The sequence below is a fragment of the Salmo salar genome, unplaced genomic scaffold (assembly GCF_965601325.2).
Source record: "Salmo salar unplaced genomic scaffold, fSalSal1 ptg000135l, whole genome shotgun sequence".
In the NCBI taxonomy this organism is placed as follows: Eukaryota; Metazoa; Chordata; class Actinopteri; order Salmoniformes; family Salmonidae; genus Salmo; species Salmo salar.
The window spans coordinates 454,306-468,913 of NW_027675320.1; the positions used below are offsets into that span (position 1 = coordinate 454,306).

At 42.8% G+C, this 14,608-nt stretch overlaps 21 non-coding genes across 21 annotated transcripts; 10 read left to right on the top strand and 11 right to left on the bottom strand.

The window, feature by feature from the left end:
* Positions 1–200: 200 nt before the first annotated feature.
* Positions 201–272, bottom strand: trnag-ucc (transfer RNA glycine (anticodon UCC)). Its single transcript has one exon. It is a non-coding gene; the product is annotated as a tRNA-Gly (tRNA).
* A 993-nt stretch (positions 273–1,265) lies between these two features.
* On the top strand, positions 1,266–1,337 carry trnap-agg (transfer RNA proline (anticodon AGG)). The gene has a single exon. It is a non-coding gene; the product is annotated as a tRNA-Pro (tRNA).
* A 267-nt stretch (positions 1,338–1,604) lies between these two features.
* Positions 1,605–1,676, bottom strand: trnag-ucc (transfer RNA glycine (anticodon UCC)). Its single transcript has one exon. It is a non-coding gene; the product is annotated as a tRNA-Gly (tRNA).
* A 993-nt stretch (positions 1,677–2,669) lies between these two features.
* On the top strand, positions 2,670–2,741 carry trnap-agg (transfer RNA proline (anticodon AGG)). Its single transcript has one exon. It is a non-coding gene; the product is annotated as a tRNA-Pro (tRNA).
* A 267-nt stretch (positions 2,742–3,008) lies between these two features.
* trnag-ucc (transfer RNA glycine (anticodon UCC)) lies at positions 3,009–3,080 on the bottom strand. Its single transcript has one exon. It is a non-coding gene; the product is annotated as a tRNA-Gly (tRNA).
* Positions 3,081–4,073: 993 nt separating this feature from the next.
* trnap-agg (transfer RNA proline (anticodon AGG)) lies at positions 4,074–4,145 on the top strand. Its single transcript has one exon. It is a non-coding gene; the product is annotated as a tRNA-Pro (tRNA).
* A 267-nt stretch (positions 4,146–4,412) lies between these two features.
* Positions 4,413–4,484, bottom strand: trnag-ucc (transfer RNA glycine (anticodon UCC)). The gene has a single exon. It is a non-coding gene; the product is annotated as a tRNA-Gly (tRNA).
* Positions 4,485–5,477: 993 nt separating this feature from the next.
* trnap-agg (transfer RNA proline (anticodon AGG)) lies at positions 5,478–5,549 on the top strand. Its single transcript has one exon. It is a non-coding gene; the product is annotated as a tRNA-Pro (tRNA).
* Positions 5,550–5,816: 267 nt separating this feature from the next.
* On the bottom strand, positions 5,817–5,888 carry trnag-ucc (transfer RNA glycine (anticodon UCC)). The gene has a single exon. It is a non-coding gene; the product is annotated as a tRNA-Gly (tRNA).
* Positions 5,889–6,881: 993 nt separating this feature from the next.
* On the top strand, positions 6,882–6,953 carry trnap-agg (transfer RNA proline (anticodon AGG)). The gene has a single exon. It is a non-coding gene; the product is annotated as a tRNA-Pro (tRNA).
* A 267-nt stretch (positions 6,954–7,220) lies between these two features.
* Positions 7,221–7,292, bottom strand: trnag-ucc (transfer RNA glycine (anticodon UCC)). The gene has a single exon. It is a non-coding gene; the product is annotated as a tRNA-Gly (tRNA).
* A 993-nt stretch (positions 7,293–8,285) lies between these two features.
* trnap-agg (transfer RNA proline (anticodon AGG)) lies at positions 8,286–8,357 on the top strand. The gene has a single exon. It is a non-coding gene; the product is annotated as a tRNA-Pro (tRNA).
* Positions 8,358–8,624: 267 nt separating this feature from the next.
* trnag-ucc (transfer RNA glycine (anticodon UCC)) lies at positions 8,625–8,696 on the bottom strand. Its single transcript has one exon. It is a non-coding gene; the product is annotated as a tRNA-Gly (tRNA).
* Positions 8,697–9,689: 993 nt separating this feature from the next.
* Positions 9,690–9,761, top strand: trnap-agg (transfer RNA proline (anticodon AGG)). The gene has a single exon. It is a non-coding gene; the product is annotated as a tRNA-Pro (tRNA).
* A 267-nt stretch (positions 9,762–10,028) lies between these two features.
* Positions 10,029–10,100, bottom strand: trnag-ucc (transfer RNA glycine (anticodon UCC)). The gene has a single exon. It is a non-coding gene; the product is annotated as a tRNA-Gly (tRNA).
* Positions 10,101–11,093: 993 nt separating this feature from the next.
* On the top strand, positions 11,094–11,165 carry trnap-agg (transfer RNA proline (anticodon AGG)). Its single transcript has one exon. It is a non-coding gene; the product is annotated as a tRNA-Pro (tRNA).
* Positions 11,166–11,432: 267 nt separating this feature from the next.
* trnag-ucc (transfer RNA glycine (anticodon UCC)) lies at positions 11,433–11,504 on the bottom strand. Its single transcript has one exon. It is a non-coding gene; the product is annotated as a tRNA-Gly (tRNA).
* A 993-nt stretch (positions 11,505–12,497) lies between these two features.
* On the top strand, positions 12,498–12,569 carry trnap-agg (transfer RNA proline (anticodon AGG)). The gene has a single exon. It is a non-coding gene; the product is annotated as a tRNA-Pro (tRNA).
* A 267-nt stretch (positions 12,570–12,836) lies between these two features.
* On the bottom strand, positions 12,837–12,908 carry trnag-ucc (transfer RNA glycine (anticodon UCC)). Its single transcript has one exon. It is a non-coding gene; the product is annotated as a tRNA-Gly (tRNA).
* A 993-nt stretch (positions 12,909–13,901) lies between these two features.
* Positions 13,902–13,973, top strand: trnap-agg (transfer RNA proline (anticodon AGG)). Its single transcript has one exon. It is a non-coding gene; the product is annotated as a tRNA-Pro (tRNA).
* Positions 13,974–14,240: 267 nt separating this feature from the next.
* On the bottom strand, positions 14,241–14,312 carry trnag-ucc (transfer RNA glycine (anticodon UCC)). Its single transcript has one exon. It is a non-coding gene; the product is annotated as a tRNA-Gly (tRNA).
* Between the last annotated feature and the right edge of the window lie 296 nt (positions 14,313–14,608).

Consider the following 14,608-nt stretch of genomic DNA (forward strand, 5'->3'; position numbering starts at 1 on the left):
TGGGCGCAGGACGAGGTGGCTGAATGGTTTAGGCGATGGACAGCTAATCTATTGTGATATTCACTAGTTGGCTCAATGTCGCACTTCATTTAGAAAACCTGCAAAAAGTAAGAGCAAATCGTACTTCCACGAAGATTGATTCCAATGTAATAGACTTGAAATTACACCCAGCCCCTAAAACTAGTGAATATGTCATGCTCTGCATTGGCCGGGAATCAAACCCGGGTCAACTGCTTGGAAGGCAGCTATGCTCACCACTATACCACCAATGCTATGTGAAGCTCACTAGCAACATGGAGACATCGATTCATATCCTGACCGTCATTTTTGTGGAAAGTGAAAATTATTTGACCAAACGGATCGTTGGTGTTAGTGTACGATTATGGCTTAGGTTGCGAGAGGTCCCTGGTTAAAAAATCTATCATTTTAATCAGTACCTGTTACCTTCAGATTAGTCCCGTGACACTTGTGGGGAACGTAGGGCAAAACTGAGAACATTGTGACAAGTGGGGTCACATTAGTTTGTTGCCCAAAGATTTTGGATTCTACAAACAGAAGTTGGCACATAAAGGGTTCCGACTTCAGACGGGTCCCCTGACACTTGTGGGGGACGTAGAGACAAAGTGGGAACACCACCGTGTTCGTGAGGGTCTCCCCTTTCCAGGGAGTGGTCATACGAATTTGTAGGTCAAACGGTTCAGAAGCTGCAGATGTTTTTGTGAGAAGACCGATTATAGGTATGTCTCATGGTTTGACTAACACCGCTCTAGCTCCACCACCTTTCATTGCAGATGTGGAGGTGTAACATAAACAGTTATGGAGGCTTGAGACAGATACGACACATCTCAATCTCTCTAGTTGAAAACTGATCGATTTGAATGGGTATTTTTTACATTCGTTTACTTTGATTCACGTACTGATGCATCAGTCAACTCAAAATAAATGAGCTCCATTCTTTTTGAAGTTTTATTTTTTCAGTTTCTCTTTTAAAATATTAATTGATCTCATTTTGCTCAATATTCATTTGTCAACACTCATCATCAGTTTGCTGTCGCGGCTTAAGAAGACAGAATGTGAAAAACACAGCAGATGAAATACAAAAGATTTGAACTGAAGCCTGGTCAACAGTTTGGAAGACTGCTATGCTCACAAGTATAGCACAAACACTCACATGAGGTTCAATCTTTCCAAGCACCATGGACAAGAACAATGGATATCCTCATTGTCATTGCCGCAGAAAGCAAAACTATTTTGTTATTGTGTAAGGCTCGTTGGTCTAGGGGTATGATTCTCGCTTAGGGTGCGAGAGGTCCCGGGTTCAAATCCCGGATGAGCCCTTTTGCAGATCTTTTAACAAGCTCAGACAGGCAGATCTCAGGCCACTGGTCGCAAACAGCCACCTCTTGGGCGCAGGACGAGGTGGCTGAATGGTTTAGGCGATGGACAGCTAATCTATTGTGATATTCACTAGTTGGCTCAATGTCGCACTTCATTTAGAAAACCTGCAAAAAGTAAGAGCAAATCGTACTTCCACGAAGATTGATTCCAATGTAATAGACTTGAAATTACACCCAGCCCCTAAAACTAGTGAATATGTCATGCTCTGCATTGGCCGGGAATCAAACCCGGGTCAACTGCTTGGAAGGCAGCTATGCTCACCACTATACCACCAATGCTATGTGAAGCTCACTAGCAACATGGAGACATCGATTCATATCCTGACCGTCATTTTTGTGGAAAGTGAAAATTATTTGACCAAACGGATCGTTGGTGTTAGTGTACGATTATGGCTTAGGTTGCGAGAGGTCCCTGGTTAAAAAATCTATCATTTTAATCAGTACCTGTTACCTTCAGATTAGTCCCGTGACACTTGTGGGGAACGTAGGGCAAAACTGAGAACATTGTGACAAGTGGGGTCACATTAGTTTGTTGCCCAAAGATTTTGGATTCTACAAACAGAAGTTGGCACATAAAGGGTTCCGACTTCAGACGGGTCCCCTGACACTTGTGGGGGACGTAGAGACAAAGTGGGAACACCACCGTGTTCGTGAGGGTCTCCCCTTTCCAGGGAGTGGTCATACGAATTTGTAGGTCAAACGGTTCAGAAGCTGCAGATGTTTTTGTGAGAAGACCGATTATAGGTATGTCTCATGGTTTGACTAACACCGCTCTAGCTCCACCACCTTTCATTGCAGATGTGGAGGTGTAACATAAACAGTTATGGAGGCTTGAGACAGATACGACACATCTCAATCTCTCTAGTTGAAAACTGATCGATTTGAATGGGTATTTTTTACATTCGTTTACTTTGATTCACGTACTGATGCATCAGTCAACTCAAAATAAATGAGCTCCATTCTTTTTGAAGTTTTATTTTTTCAGTTTCTCTTTTAAAATATTAATTGATCTCATTTTGCTCAATATTCATTTGTCAACACTCATCATCAGTTTGCTGTCGCGGCTTAAGAAGACAGAATGTGAAAAACACAGCAGATGAAATACAAAAGATTTGAACTGAAGCCTGGTCAACAGTTTGGAAGACTGCTATGCTCACAAGTATAGCACAAACACTCACATGAGGTTCAATCTTTCCAAGCACCATGGACAAGAACAATGGATATCCTCATTGTCATTGCCGCAGAAAGCAAAACTATTTTGTTATTGTGTAAGGCTCGTTGGTCTAGGGGTATGATTCTCGCTTAGGGTGCGAGAGGTCCCGGGTTCAAATCCCGGATGAGCCCTTTTGCAGATCTTTTAACAAGCTCAGACAGGCAGATCTCAGGCCACTGGTCGCAAACAGCCACCTCTTGGGCGCAGGACGAGGTGGCTGAATGGTTTAGGCGATGGACAGCTAATCTATTGTGATATTCACTAGTTGGCTCAATGTCGCACTTCATTTAGAAAACCTGCAAAAAGTAAGAGCAAATCGTACTTCCACGAAGATTGATTCCAATGTAATAGACTTGAAATTACACCCAGCCCCTAAAACTAGTGAATATGTCATGCTCTGCATTGGCCGGGAATCGAACCCGGGTCAACTGCTTGGAAGGCAGCTATGCTCACCACTATACCACCAATGCTATGTGAAGCTCACTAGCAACATGGAGACATCGATTCATATCCTGACCGTCATTTTTGTGGAAAGTGAAAATTATTTGACCAAACGGATCGTTGGTGTTAGTGTACGATTATGGCTTAGGGTGCGAGAGGTCCCTGGTTAAAAAATCTATCATTTTAATCAGTACCTGTTACCTTCAGATTAGTCCCGTGACACTTGTGGGGAACGTAGGGCAAAACTGAGAACATTGTGACAAGTGGGGTCACATTAGTTTGTTGCCCAAAGATTTTGGATTCTACAAACAGAAGTTGGCACATAAAGGGTTCCGACTTCAGACGGGTCCCCTGACACTTGTGGGGGACGTAGAGATAAATTGAGAACACCACCGTGTTCGTGAGGGTCTCCCCTTTCCAGGGAGTGGTCATACGAATTTGTAGGTCAAACGGTTCAGAAGCTACAGATGTTTTTGTGAGAAGACCGATTATAGGTATGTCTCATGGTTTGACTAACACCGCTCTAGCTCCACCACCTTTCATTGCAGATGTGGAGGTGTAACATAAACAGTTATGGAGGCTTGAGACAGATACGACACATCTCAATCTCTCTAGTTGAAAACTGATCGATTTGAATGGGTATTTTTTACATTCGTTTACTTTGATTCACGTACTGATGCATCAGTCAACTCAAAATAAATGAGCTCCATTCTTTTTGAAGTTTTATTTTTTCAGTTTCTCTTTTAAAATATTAATTGATCTCATTTTGCTCAATATTCATTTGTCAACACTCATCATCAGTTTGCTGTCGCGGCTTAAGAAGACAGAATGTGAAAAACACAGCAGATGAAATACAAAAGATTTGAACTGAAGCCTGGTCAACAGTTTGGAAGACTGCTATGCTCACAAGTATAGCACAAACACTCACATGAGGTTCAATCTTTCCAAGCACCATGGACAAGAACAATGGATATCCTCATTGTCATTGCCGCAGAAAGCAAAACTATTTTGTTATTGTGTAAGGCTCGTTGGTCTAGGGGTATGATTCTCGCTTAGGGTGCGAGAGGTCCCGGGTTCAAATCCCGGATGAGCCCTTTTGCAGATCTTTTAACAAGCTCAGACAGGCAGATCTCAGGCCACTGGTCGCAAACAGCCACCTCTTGGGCGCAGGACGAGGTGGCTGAATGGTTTAGGCGATGGACAGCTAATCTATTGTGATATTCACTAGTTGGCTCAATGTCGCACTTCATTTAGAAAACCTGCAAAAAGTAAGAGCAAATCGTACTTCCACGAAGATTGATTCCAATGTAATAGACTTGAAATTACACCCAGCCCCTAAAACTAGTGAATATGTCATGCTCTGCATTGGCCGGGAATCGAACCCGGGTCAACTGCTTGGAAGGCAGCTATGCTCACCACTATACCACCAATGCTATGTGAAGCTCGCTAGCAACATGGAGACATCGATTCATATCCTGACCGTCATTTTTGTGGAAAGTGAAAATTATTTGACCAAACGGATCGTTGGTGTTAGTGTACGATTATGGCTTAGGGTGCGAGAGGTCCCTGGTTAAAAAATCTATCATTTTAATCAGTACCTGTTACCTTCAGATTAGTCCCGTGACACTTGTGGGGAACGTAGGGCAAAACTGAGAACATTGTGACAAGTGGGGTCACATTAGTTTGTTGCCCAAAGATTTTGGATTCTACAAACAGAAGTTGGCACATAAAGGGTTCCGACTTCAGACGGGTCCCCTGACACTTGTGGGGGACGTAGAGATAAATTGAGAACACCACCGTGTTCGTGAGGGTCTCCCCTTTCCAGGGAGTGGTCATACGAATTTGTAGGTCAAACGGTTCAGAAGCTACAGATGTTTTTGTGAGAAGACCGATTATAGGTATGTCTCATGGTTTGACTAACACCGCTCTAGCTCCACCACCTTTCATTGCAGATGTGGAGGTGTAACATAAACAGTTATGGAGGCTTGAGACAGATACGACACATCTCAATCTCTCTAGTTGAAAACTGATCGATTTGAATGGGTATTTTTTACATTCGTTTACTTTGATTCACGTACTGATGCATCAGTCAACTCAAAATAAATGAGCTCCATTCTTTTTGAAGTTTTATTTTTTCAGTTTCTCTTTTAAAATATTAATTGATCTCATTTTGCTCAATATTCATTTGTCAACACTCATCATCAGTTTGCTGTCGCGGCTTAAGAAGACAGAATGTGAAAAACACAGCAGATGAAATACAAAAGATTTGAACTGAAGCCTGGTCAACAGTTTGGAAGACTGCTATGCTCACAAGTATAGCACAAACACTCACATGAGGTTCAATCTTTCCAAGCACCATGGACAAGAACAATGGATATCCTCATTGTCATTGCCGCAGAAAGCAAAACTATTTTGTTATTGTGTAAGGCTCGTTGGTCTAGGGGTATGATTCTCGCTTAGGGTGCGAGAGGTCCCGGGTTCAAATCCCGGATGAGCCCTTTTGCAGATCTTTTAACAAGCTCAGACAGGCAGATCTCAGGCCACTGGTCGCAAACAGCCACCTCTTGGGCGCAGGACGAGGTGGCTGAATGGTTTAGGCGATGGACAGCTAATCTATTGTGATATTCACTAGTTGGCTCAATGTCGCACTTCATTTAGAAAACCTGCAAAAAGTAAGAGCAAATCGTACTTCCACGAAGATTGATTCCAATGTAATAGACTTGAAATTACACCCAGCCCCTAAAACTAGTGAATATGTCATGCTCTGCATTGGCCGGGAATCGAACCCGGGTCAACTGCTTGGAAGGCAGCTATGCTCACCACTATACCACCAATGCTATGTGAAGCTCGCTAGCAACATGGAGACATCGATTCATATCCTGACCGTCATTTTTGTGGAAAGTGAAAATTATTTGACCAAACGGATCGTTGGTGTTAGTGTACGATTATGGCTTAGGGTGCGAGAGGTCCCTGGTTAAAAAATCTATCATTTTAATCAGTACCTGTTACCTTCAGATTAGTCCCGTGACACTTGTGGGGAACGTAGGGCAAAACTGAGAACATTGTGACAAGTGGGGTCACATTAGTTTGTTGCCCAAAGATTTTGGATTCTACAAACAGAAGTTGGCACATAAAGGGTTCCGACTTCAGACGGGTCCCCTGACACTTGTGGGGGACGTAGAGATAAATTGAGAACACCACCGTGTTCGTGAGGGTCTCCCCTTTCCAGGGAGTGGTCATACGAATTTGTAGGTCAAACGGTTCAGAAGCTACAGATGTTTTTGTGAGAAGACCGATTATAGGTATGTCTCATGGTTTGACTAACACCGCTCTAGCTCCACCACCTTTCATTGCAGATGTGGAGGTGTAACATAAACAGTTATGGAGGCTTGAGACAGATACGACACATCTCAATCTCTCTAGTTGAAAACTGATCGATTTGAATGGGTATTTTTTACATTCGTTTACTTTGATTCACGTACTGATGCATCAGTCAACTCAAAATAAATGAGCTCCATTCTTTTTGAAGTTTTATTTTTTCAGTTTCTCTTTTAAAATATTAATTGATCTCATTTTGCTCAATATTCATTTGTCAACACTCATCATCAGTTTGCTGTCGCGGCTTAAGAAGACAGAATGTGAAAAACACAGCAGATGAAATACAAAAGATTTGAACTGAAGCCTGGTCAACAGTTTGGAAGACTGCTATGCTCACAAGTATAGCACAAACACTCACATGAGGTTCAATCTTTCCAAGCACCATGGACAAGAACAATGGATATCCTCATTGTCATTGCCGCAGAAAGCAAAACTATTTTGTTATTGTGTAAGGCTCGTTGGTCTAGGGGTATGATTCTCGCTTAGGGTGCGAGAGGTCCCGGGTTCAAATCCCGGATGAGCCCTTTTGCAGATCTTTTAACAAGCTCAGACAGGCAGATCTCAGGCCACTGGTCGCAAACAGCCACCTCTTGGGCGCAGGACGAGGTGGCTGAATGGTTTAGGCGATGGACAGCTAATCTATTGTGATATTCACTAGTTGGCTCAATGTCGCACTTCATTTAGAAAACCTGCAAAAAGTAAGAGCAAATCGGACTTCCACGAAGATTGATTCCAATGTAATAGACTTGAAATTACACCCAGCCCCTAAAACTAGTGAATATGTCATGCTCTGCATTGGCCGGGAATCGAACCCGGGTCAACTGCTTGGAAGGCAGCTATGCTCACCACTATACCACCAATGCTATGTGAAGCTCGCTAGCAACATGGAGACATCGATTCATATCCTGACCGTCATTTTTGTGGAAAGTGAAAATTATTTGACCAAACGGATCGTTGGTGTTAGTGTACGATTATGGCTTAGGGTGCGAGAGGTCCCTGGTTAAAAAATCTATCATTTTAATCAGTACCTGTTACCTTCAGATTAGTCCCGTGACACTTGTGGGGAACGTAGGGCAAAACTGAGAACATTGTGACAAGTGGGGTCACATTAGTTTGTTGCCCAAAGATTTTGGATTCTACAAACAGAAGTTGGCACATAAAGGGTTCCGACTTCAGACGGGTCCCCTGACACTTGTGGGGGACGTAGAGATAAATTGAGAACACCACCGTGTTCGTGAGGGTCTCCCCTTTCCAGGGAGTGGTCATACGAATTTGTAGGTCAAACGGTTCAGAAGCTACAGATGTTTTTGTGAGAAGACCGATTATAGGTATGTCTCATGGTTTGACTAACACCGCTCTAGCTCCACCACCTTTCATTGCAGATGTGGAGGTGTAACATAAACAGTTATGGAGGCTTGAGACAGATACGACACATCTCAATCTCTCTAGTTGAAAACTGATCGATTTGAATGGGTATTTTTTACATTCGTTTACTTTGATTCACGTACTGATGCATCAGTCAACTCAAAATAAATGAGCTCCATTCTTTTTGAAGTTTTATTTTTTCAGTTTCTCTTTTAAAATATTAATTGATCTCATTTTGCTCAATATTCATTTGTCAACACTCATCATCAGTTTGCTGTCGCGGCTTAAGAAGACAGAATGTGAAAAACACAGCAGATGAAATACAAAAGATTTGAACTGAAGCCTGGTCAACAGTTTGGAAGACTGCTATGCTCACAAGTATAGCACAAACACTCACATGAGGTTCAATCTTTCCAAGCACCATGGACAAGAACAATGGATATCCTCATTGTCATTGCCGCAGAAAGCAAAACTATTTTGTTATTGTGTAAGGCTCGTTGGTCTAGGGGTATGATTCTCGCTTAGGGTGCGAGAGGTCCCGGGTTCAAATCCCGGATGAGCCCTTTTGCAGATCTTTTAACAAGCTCAGACAGGCAGATCTCAGGCCACTGGTCGCAAACAGCCACCTCTTGGGCGCAGGACGAGGTGGCTGAATGGTTTAGGCGATGGACAGCTAATCTATTGTGATATTCACTAGTTGGCTCAATGTCGCACTTCATTTAGAAAACCTGCAAAAAGTAAGAGCAAATCGGACTTCCACGAAGATTGATTCCAATGTAATAGACTTGAAATTACACCCAGCCCCTAAAACTAGTGAATATGTCATGCTCTGCATTGGCCGGGAATCGAACCCGGGTCAACTGCTTGGAAGGCAGCTATGCTCACCACTATACCACCAATGCTATGTGAAGCTCGCTAGCAACATGGAGACATCGATTCATATCCTGACCGTCATTTTTGTGGAAAGTGAAAATTATTTGACCAAACGGATCGTTGGTGTTAGTGTACGATTATGGCTTAGGGTGCGAGAGGTCCCTGGTTAAAAAATCTATCATTTTAATCAGTACCTGTTACCTTCAGATTAGTCCCGTGACACTTGTGGGGAACGTAGGGCAAAACTGAGAACATTGTGACAAGTGGGGTCACATTAGTTTGTTGCCCAAAGATTTTGGATTCTACAAACAGAAGTTGGCACATAAAGGGTTCCGACTTCAGACGGGTCCCCTGACACTTGTGGGGGACGTAGAGATAAATTGAGAACACCACCGTGTTCGTGAGGGTCTCCCCTTTCCAGGGAGTGGTCATACGAATTTGTAGGTCAAACGGTTCAGAAGCTACAGATGTTTTTGTGAGAAGACCGATTATAGGTATGTCTCATGGTTTGACTAACACCGCTCTAGCTCCACCACCTTTCATTGCAGATGTGGAGGTGTAACATAAACAGTTATGGAGGCTTGAGACAGATACGACACATCTCAATCTCTCTAGTTGAAAACTGATCGATTTGAATGGGTATTTTTTACATTCGTTTACTTTGATTCACGTACTGATGCATCAGTCAACTCAAAATAAATGAGCTCCATTCTTTTTGAAGTTTTATTTTTTCAGTTTCTCTTTTAAAATATTAATTGATCTCATTTTGCTCAATATTCATTTGTCAACACTCATCATCAGTTTGCTGTCGCGGCTTAAGAAGACAGAATGTGAAAAACACAGCAGATGAAATACAAAAGATTTGAACTGAAGCCTGGTCAACAGTTTGGAAGACTGCTATGCTCACAAGTATAGCACAAACACTCACATGAGGTTCAATCTTTCCAAGCACCATGGACAAGAACAATGGATATCCTCATTGTCATTGCCGCAGAAAGCAAAACTATTTTGTTATTGTGTAAGGCTCGTTGGTCTAGGGGTATGATTCTCGCTTAGGGTGCGAGAGGTCCCGGGTTCAAATCCCGGATGAGCCCTTTTGCAGATCTTTTAACAAGCTCAGACAGGCAGATCTCAGGCCACTGGTCGCAAACAGCCACCTCTTGGGCGCAGGACGAGGTGGCTGAATGGTTTAGGCGATGGACAGCTAATCTATTGTGATATTCACTAGTTGGCTCAATGTCGCACTTCATTTAGAAAACCTGCAAAAAGTAAGAGCAAATCGGACTTCCACGAAGATTGATTCCAATGTAATAGACTTGAAATTACACCCAGCCCCTAAAACTAGTGAATATGTCATGCTCTGCATTGGCCGGGAATCGAACCCGGGTCAACTGCTTGGAAGGCAGCTATGCTCACCACTATACCACCAATGCTATGTGAAGCTCGCTAGCAACATGGAGACATCGATTCATATCCTGACCGTCATTTTTGCGGAAAGTGAAAATTATTTGACCAAACGGATCGTTGGTGTTAGTGTACGATTATGGCTTAGGGTGCGAGAGGTCCCTGGTTAAAAAATCTATCATTTTAATCAGTACCTGTTACCTTCAGATTAGTCCCGTGACACTTGTGGGGAACGTAGGGCAAAACTGAGAACATTGTGACAAGTGGGGTCACATTAGTTTGTTGCCCAAAGATTTTGGATTCTACAAACAGAAGTTGGCACATAAAGGGTTCCGACTTCAGACGGGTCCCCTGACACTTGTGGGGGACGTAGAGATAAATTGAGAACACCACCGTGTTCGTGAGGGTCTCCCCTTTCCAGGGAGTGGTCATACGAATTTGTAGGTCAAACGGTTCAGAAGCTACAGATGTTTTTGTGAGAAGACCGATTATAGGTATGTCTCATGGTTTGACTAACACCGCTCTAGCTCCACCACCTTTCATTGCAGATGTGGAGGTGTAACATAAACAGTTATGGAGGCTTGAGACAGATACGACACATCTCAATCTCTCTAGTTGAAAACTGATCGATTTGAATGGGTATTTTTTACATTCGTTTACTTTGATTCACGTACTGATGCATCAGTCAACTCAAAATAAATGAGCTCCATTCTTTTTGAAGTTTTATTTTTTCAGTTTCTCTTTTAAAATATTAATTGATCTCATTTTGCTCAATATTCATTTGTCAACACTCATCATCAGTTTGCTGTCGCGGCTTAAGAAGACAGAATGTGAAAAACACAGCAGATGAAATACAAAAGATTTGAACTGAAGCCTGGTCAACAGTTTGGAAGACTGCTATGCTCACAAGTATAGCACAAACACTCACATGAGGTTCAATCTTTCCAAGCACCATGGACAAGAACAATGGATATCCTCATTGTCATTGCCGCAGAAAGCAAAACTATTTTGTTATTGTGTAAGGCTCGTTGGTCTAGGGGTATGATTCTCGCTTAGGGTGCGAGAGGTCCCGGGTTCAAATCCCGGATGAGCCCTTTTGCAGATCTTTTAACAAGCTCAGACAGGCAGATCTCAGGCCACTGGTCGCAAACAGCCACCTCTTGGGCGCAGGACGAGGTGGCTGAATGGTTTAGGCGATGGACAGCTAATCTATTGTGATATTCACTAGTTGGCTCAATGTCGCACTTCATTTAGAAAACCTGCAAAAAGTAAGAGCAAATCGGACTTCCACGAAGATTGATTCCAATGTAATAGACTTGAAATTACACCCAGCCCCTAAAACTAGTGAATATGTCATGCTCTGCATTGGCCGGGAATCGAACCCGGGTCAACTGCTTGGAAGGCAGCTATGCTCACCACTATACCACCAATGCTATGTGAAGCTCGCTAGCAACATGGAGACATCGATTCATATCCTGACCGTCATTTTTGTGGAAAGTGAAAATTATTTGACCAAACGGATCGTTGGTGTTAGTGTACGATTATGGCTTAGGGTGCGAGAGGTCCCTGGTTAAAAAATCTATCATTTTAATCAGTACCTGTTACCTTCAGATTAGTCCCGTGACACTTGTGGGGAACGTAGGGCAAAACTGAGAACATTGTGACAAGTGGGGTCACATTAGTTTGTTGCCCAAAGATTTTGGATTCTACAAACAGAAGTTGGCACATAAAGGGTTCCGACTTCAGACGGGTCCCCTGACACTTGTGGGGGACGTAGAGATAAATTGAGAACACCACCGTGTTCGTGAGGGTCTCCCCTTTCCAGGGAGTGGTCATACGAATTTGTAGGTCAAACGGTTCAGAAGCTACAGATGTTTTTGTGAGAAGACCGATTATAGGTATGTCTCATGGTTTGACTAACACCGCTCTAGCTCCACCACCTTTCATTGCAGATGTGGAGGTGTAACATAAACAGTTATGGAGGCTTGAGACAGATACGACACATCTCAATCTCTCTAGTTGAAAACTGATCGATTTGAATGGGTATTTTTTACATTCGTTTACTTTGATTCACGTACTGATGCATCAGTCAACTCAAAATAAATGAGCTCCATTCTTTTTGAAGTTTTATTTTTTCAGTTTCTCTTTTAAAATATTAATTGATCTCATTTTGCTCAATATTCATTTGTCAACACTCATCATCAGTTTGCTGTCGCGGCTTAAGAAGACAGAATGTGAAAAACACAGCAGATGAAATACAAAAGATTTGAACTGAAGCCTGGTCAACAGTTTGGAAGACTGCTATGCTCACAAGTATAGCACAAACACTCACATGAGGTTCAATCTTTCCAAGCACCATGGACAAGAACAATGGATATCCTCATTGTCATTGCCGCAGAAAGCAAAACTATTTTGTTATTGTGTAAGGCTCGTTGGTCTAGGGGTATGATTCTCGCTTAGGGTGCGAGAGGTCCCGGGTTCAAATCCCGGATGAGCCCTTTTGCAGATCTTTTAACAAGCTCAGACAGGCAGATCTCAGGCCACTGGTCGCAAACAGCCACCTCTTGGGCGCAGGACGAGGTGGCTGAATGGTTTAGGCGATGGACAGCTAATCTATTGTGATATTCACTAGTTGGCTCAATGTCGCACTTCATTTAGAAAACCTGCAAAAAGTAAGAGCAAATCGGACTTCCACGAAGATTGATTCCAATGTAATAGACTTGAAATTACACCCAGCCCCTAAAACTAGTGAATATGTCATGCTCTGCATTGGCCGGGAATCGAACCCGGGTCAACTGCTTGGAAGGCAGCTATGCTCACCACTATACCACCAATGCTATGTGAAGCTCGCTAGCAACATGGAGACATCGATTCATATCCTGACCGTCATTTTTGTGGAAAGTGAAAATTATTTGACCAAACGGATCGTTGGTGTTAGTGTACGATTATGGCTTAGGGTGCGAGAGGTCCCTGGTTAAAAAATCTATCATTTTAATCAGTACCTGTTACCTTCAGATTAGTCCCGTGACACTTGTGGGGAACGTAGGGCAAAACTGAGAACATTGTGACAAGTGGGGTCACATTAGTTTGTTGCCCAAAGATTTTGGATTCTACAAACAGAAGTTGGCACATAAAGGGTTCCGACTTCAGACGGGTCCCCTGACACTTGTGGGGGACGTAGAGATAAATTGAGAACACCACCGTGTTCGTGAGGGTCTCCCCTTTCCAGGGAGTGGTCATACGAATTTGTAGGTCAAACGGTTCAGAAGCTACAGATGTTTTTGTGAGAAGACCGATTATAGGTATGTCTCATGGTTTGACTAACACCGCTCTAGCTCCACCACCTTTCATTGCAGATGTGGAGGTGTAACATAAACAGTTATGGAGGCTTGAGACAGATACGACACATCTCAATCTCTCTAGTTGAAAACTGATCGATTTGAATGGGTATTTTTTACATTCGTTTACTTTGATTCACGTACTGATGCATCAGTCAACTCAAAATAAATGAGCTCCATTCTTTTTGAAGTTTTATTTTTTCAGTTTCTCTTTTAAAATATTAATTGATCTCATTTTGCTCAATATTCATTTGTCAACACTCATCATCAGTTTGCTGTCGCGGCTTAAGAAGACAGAATGTGAAAAACACAGCAGATGAAATACAAAAGATTTGAACTGAAGCCTGGTCAACAGTTTGGAAGACTGCTATGCTCACAAGTATAGCACAAACACTCACATGAGGTTCAATCTTTCCAAGCACCATGGACAAGAACAATGGATATCCTCATTGTCATTGCCGCAGAAAGCAAAACTATTTTGTTATTGTGTAAGGCTCGTTGGTCTAGGGGTATGATTCTCGCTTAGGGTGCGAGAGGTCCCGGGTTCAAATCCCGGATGAGCCCTTTTGCAGATCTTTTAACAAGCTCAGACAGGCAGATCTCAGGCCACTGGTCGCAAACAGCCACCTCTTGGGCGCAGGACGAGGTGGCTGAATGGTTTAGGCGATGGACAGCTAATCTATTGTGATATTCACTAGTTGGCTCAATGTCGCACTTCATTTAGAAAACCTGCAAAAAGTAAGAGCAAATCGGACTTCCACGAAGATTGATTCCAATGTAATAGACTTGAAATTACACCCAGCCCCTAAAACTAGTGAATATGTCATGCTCTGCATTGGCCGGGAATCGAACCCGGGTCAACTGCTTGGAAGGCAGCTATGCTCACCACTATACCACCAATGCTATGTGAAGCTCGCTAGCAACATGGAGACATCGATTCATATCCTGACCGTCATTTTTGTGGAAAGTGAAAATTATTTGACCAAACGGATCGTTGGTGTTAGTGTACGATTATGGCTTAGGGTGCGAGAGGTCCCTGGTTAAAAAATCTATCATTTTAATCAGTACCTGTTACCTTCAGATTAGTCCCGTGACACTTGTGGGGAACGTAGGGCAAAACTGAGAACATTGTGACAAGTGGGGTCACATTAGTTTGTTGCCCAAAGATTTTGGATTCTACAAACAGAAGTTGGCACATA